This window comes from Oenanthe melanoleuca, chromosome 1 (genome assembly GCF_029582105.1).
Source record: "Oenanthe melanoleuca isolate GR-GAL-2019-014 chromosome 1, OMel1.0, whole genome shotgun sequence".
Taxonomy (NCBI): Eukaryota; Metazoa; Chordata; class Aves; order Passeriformes; family Muscicapidae; genus Oenanthe; species Oenanthe melanoleuca.
In genome coordinates this window covers 24,225,018-24,230,445 of record NC_079333.1, presented here as the reverse complement: position 1 = coordinate 24,230,445, position 5,428 = coordinate 24,225,018, and positions in this window count along the sequence as shown.

The following is a 5,428-nucleotide window of genomic DNA, read 5'->3' as shown; positions in this document are numbered from 1 at the left end:
GAGCGGAGCCTCTTCCGCGGCGCCTGATTTGTTTGCCGCGCCGCCGCCGGGCCGGGGCTGCCCGGGCGCTTTGCCCGCCGCCCCTGAAGGGGCTCGGCCCTGTGGCCGCCCGGAGCCCCCAGGCGTCCCCGGTTTTGCCGCCGCTCGCTGAGAGGCTCAAGACCCCTGGTTCTCCCTTTCCACCCTCACGTGTTCTGCTGGGCATAGTCCCTGCCATGCTGCCTATCTGCCGGAGTCTCAGCGCGTTCAATTCCGGGGGAGATGTGCGTGCTCTTGCCGGAAACTACTTCTGATGACTCGGGAAGAATTAGGGGGCAGCTTTCTGTGCCCTCTGCTGCTGAGGGAGCCTAGTTAGGGGACCAAGTTTGGCTAGGGTCATCCTTCCCTTAGGCTTCAAATTCTGGGAAAGACAGATGCAGAAATTATTACTGTGTTTGTTTACTTTGTTTGGTTTTGAAGTTTTTTTGCAGAAGTTTGTTGACTTTGCTCTTCTGTGTAGATTTTCTGGCAAAGAAAATGAGCTGATGGTCTTTTTTTATTCTCAAAAGCTTAGTAGAAGCCCTAGAACCCTGTATAAACTTGGAAACGAGAAAGTGTTTCAGGAGGGGTTACCTGCTGAGGGTTCCAAAATCAGCTGTGAACTTTCTTGGGAAGGAGGAACATAGTTACAGCATTTCCCTGCTTAGCATGGCTTAAAACCATTCCATAGGAGAACTGAATTCAAGCCTTAAATATCCTGCACAAAAAGCTTGCTCATCAAACTGCCCATGGAACCACGGTCTTTTAAGGGAAGATTTGCCACTGCAAACATGTTTATTTAAACAATCGTGTAGAGGCACCAGACCAGTGGGAGGGCTTGGCCCTGTCACTGCTCCCTAGGCCTGCTTTTAGAGCTTCTGATGGATTTGCTGATTGCAGATGTGGGACCTGCTCCATCACAGTGTCTCCATCTGGACTTAGAAACTTATTGATCACTCAATTCTGAGGTGCTTCTGCAATAGAACATACTGAACGTGAAAGCAAAAAACAGCAATGAGATCAGATGCTTTTTTAGACAGCAGGCCAGCATTTCCGCACACTTTTTAGTTGTCTGCATAAGCTCCATTGTGGAGCCTCTCATGATCGTTACTAGATCTTGCACTGTGTTGACAGACTGGGAGGCTGAAGCTTTTGGTTTACCTAGAAAATACCTAGACAGCTGTCTCCCTACCAAGCTGCACCAACCTGACCCTGAGGCGACACTCAGATAGCTCTCATTACTTACCCTTGAGATTTTCTTCTGAAATTTCGCAAGAAAGGCTTGGCTCTTGCCTGTGGGTGGGGAGAAGGTGATAGGCATTAGGAACTGGGTCAAAATTCCAGTGCCTGAAATCACCCGTTCATTTCATTTTCACTCCTTTAACAGCATTTTACTCCTGAACAGCAATAGACAGTACCAAACTTGGCTTTCTTTCTTTCTTTGTGGCAGTGAAAAAGCATCATCAAGAAGACACTAAAAAAAGACCTTCCGACCACTTCTGCAATATATTGCCCCTTGAAGTACTACCTAACCAGTGTAGTTGATGTGGCACACTATCAGTTTGACCCATCTTTTCCTTGGGGTAGTTGATGCATTGTCATTTCTGCATAATATGAAACTGTAGCATGCAGCTGTGGTGCTGTAAACCTGGATTAGAGTCTCAGTGTCATTGTCAGTAATTTAAATGGAGATCATGAGAAATTTTATTACATCAAACCAGGCAGGGATTGTAATGTTCTGTATTGGAAATGCTTGTGTTCTCTTTACATAATAGGTATCAGTGAGATTAGTTTAAGAAAAATCAGGAGAGCTCTGTTTTCAGTATCTACAAGCAGTTACAAACTCTTAGAGACCTTGGCAGAGTGACTGAGAGAAGCAGAGATAACATACAGGGAACTTCACTCCTGCCAGCAAGTGAAATCCCAGTCAGGCTTTGATACTGGAAAATTCCTTGTTTTTTTGGCTTTTTAGTCCCACTCCAGGTCATACCAGGAGTGATCTGGACCCATTACTTTTCAGATCTGAAACCATACATCGTTTTGCCCTCAGACAGCAGCTGTCATGTGGTTGTGGGCTGCTGCACAGCAGTCGAATTCCAAGGGTAGGTAGCGTGGGATGCATTGAAAAGAAAAGGATGAGCCTTAGCTAAGCAGTGCAGGGCATTATGTGAATGCTTTCTGCTGTGGACATCACAAGGTCCTCCTGCCACATTTTCTACTTTGAGAAGCAGGGATTGTTCCACAGCAGGGAGTTTTATTTTGGCCATTTTCAGAATGGGAGAACAGTCACAGTGAGGGAAGGCTGGCATGTAGAAAAGCTTTAGCAGGTTCCAGTTAAGAGTCCAAGGGTCTGAAAGCCCTTTGCTCCTGCTGCTAGATATTCCAGCTTTCTCTCAAACATATTCCTGCTTCCAGTAATAGACTACATGTAGCTTGACATAGAGAAGCAAATCTGCTTTGCACCTGCACAACTGCTGCAACCTAGGGCTGCATTTGCTGGGAAAACTAGGATCCCAGCAGTGGATAGCCCCCAGAATAGGAAAGAATGCCATTTCTCATCTGTTTTTTCTTTCTGTGACATCTCCACCACAAGTTCTCTGTCAGTGTGATTCAGAGAAGTGGTCAAAAGGGATTCATGCTTTTTTGCAGACCACCCCTCTTCAAAGGGGAAACAGAGAAGACAAGGTCTACAAAACGGTATTTCTATCAACCTTCTATCTGTAATTACAGGCCTCATAGCCTCTGCTGTCTTGTCCCCTGCCTTTAATGAGATCACTTTAAGAGATAAGGCAGTGACTCCATTAAAAGGGAGGTGGGGGAAACCAATATCTAAATGTGGGGTGAGGCAAAGATCAAAATCCACTATAACCTGTGAGGCTTGGCTAAGCTTCCGGCACGTTTTTCCCCTCCCCTGGTTGAGGGATACAAACATTTTGCATTTTTTTGCAATATTTACTATTTTTCTGAAGCCTTCCAAGTCATTCAGTAAGTGTTGCAAAAACATGAAAAAGGCTCCTCAAATGCTCGGTTTAAAATGAGGGCTCCAGCCTCTACCACTGCATATAAATAGATTTACCTTCCTTTAGAACAATGGTGTTATGGGCTGCAGAGGCAAAGGGCACAAATGCACAGCATTCCTGTAATTTCAAGTGCCTCAGTGCTATACACTTGGCACTTTAGTAAGTGGGAACTCTGGCCGCTCAGCCTTTCTTTGTACTAAGCTCAAAGTGTCTCAGCCCTAGAACTTAAAAACTGTGGATCTTTTGTGTTTTCCCAAAGAGGAGGTGGATGGAGGCTAACAAGAGTCATGCAGTGAATCAGATCAATGTGTGGGATTTAGGAGAGCGTGGTTCCTGTCTGACTCCTAGGAGATAAGTTTTAATTCTGGTTCACAGATCTCCAAAGACTACTTGGAGGAGGTGGTGCTGTGAGAGCACAGGAAAAAAGGCCATTGCCAGTAGACTGAAATACACAATTCAAAGAATTGTGCTTCTCCTGGAAAAATGCTTAGGAATCCACAAATCAAAAAAAGAAAATAAAGGATTAATATCTTACTCTAAATAAATCTATAACATGCATTTAAGCGACACTTCTTTTTTGTAGCCCATATTCATATCCTGTCATTCCAGTTTTAGTTACCAACACTGTTTTTAATTCACCCTTCTTTGCCAGTGAGTTATCTGGGAGATAAAGCACTTTTGAAATCCCTAGACTCCCTGGAACCACAGTGTATATCTTTTTGCACTTTGCCATTCCAGAGCAGATAAACTGAGCGCCATGTAAATTATGCCTGCTTTGGAAATCATTTGAGCACTAGTAGCTTTATGGGAATAAATCTAAGAGAGCATAACGTTTAACCAAAAGTGTCTGCTCTATTTAATTTATTATGTTCTTGTTTTCTTCCCATTTGCATCTGCCTATATTCCATGGCGGGGAGGTAGTTGCATCTAAGTATAGATAAGCTGGTGAAAAATGCTGTTTTTTTTTTTTAATCTGTACTGTGACTGTTTTCTGCCTAACTGAGAGGACAAGTGGGTGTATTGATAAGTAGAAGGGTGTTGAAGATTGTTGCTGTAGGGTGGACAAGGAGAAAAAAATAAAGCATGTGTTGCCATACTAGAAACAGCTCTCTTGGGCATTTTACTATCTATGGAAATATTTTCAAATATATGAAAGGCATAGATAATGTTCAACTGAAAATTTTTATTAAAAAAAGATTATGTTTCTAAGGAGAAAACACCCTGTAGTCAGGATGTGCCAAAGTCCAAACTCTGCTCTCTCCACCTACCTGTGGTGCAGCCTTCAGCCACAGCATATTGCTTCATTCAGCATTTCAGTTGAAACACTGCTCAGTGGAAACTTTCATAGACAGGTTTGTGTTCACCTGCCCATAATGCTTCATTTTCCAAGGCTGGTGCTCTCTGAGTTGGAGAGACCCTTTCAGCAGGACAGCCCGAGGTGTTGGAGTGAGGAGAGCAGCCTTACAGGCCTTGCTGGCTGCAGCCTCAGTGGCTGATGTGACATGATTGCATTGTCTGGGGATTGATGGCCAAGTAAGGGTGATGGCACAATATGAAGACCCTTCTAATACCTGGCCTACTGGAGGCTGTGCCTCGCTTGCCCACACCTTTTGCAGCTGATAAGGGTACTAAAGCTCAGTGTTCCTGGTAGGAAAAGAGAGGATACTGACTGGAACTTGTTGATCTGAAATAGCCTGAATGTGACAAGTTTCTAAGCAAGCTACATAAGCCATCAAATTGACAGGGTGCTGGGGGAGAACTGAGAATATTCTTCCTAGCATAACAGGGATGGATTTTCTGGAGGTGGCTGCTTCTTTTCCTGTACAAATGATTACTTTAAGATAATAAAAAAAAATGAACAATATGAGTTTGGGCACCTAAGGCCTTAAATAGGTCTTTAATTTTCATTTAAGTCTGCATCCATGAATAAAATATTTGATATTGTTCTCTAGATAGCTGAGTTCTGCACAAGATGTTCAGTTTGGCCCCAGTTCATCAAAACACTTAAGTGCTTTGCTGAATCAGGGACTTGCCTCTCATTAGAGCAGGCACTTCTTTTTCAAGGAAGGAAGCATGGTGCAACCTTACCTCACTGTGTGGGCTCTCTGGACAAGTGTTGAAGACCATAATTCCTTATGGATTAGGACCCTGTTTTTAAGGCCCAGACTCTCACTCTGGGTCTTTCACCAGACACATTTTTCAGCTGGTTATCAAACTGTCATGGCAGTACTCGAGCTTTGGGAAGGCACTGGTTGTTGAACACTGATTTTTTGCAGGTTCTCTTTCCTCAAACCAGGGAAGTTCTGTACAGCCTCAGTATAAGAGAGAAAAGCTTGATAGTATTGGGCTCTGAAATGGAGTCACTCGTTATGCAGGTTCACTTTTATAAG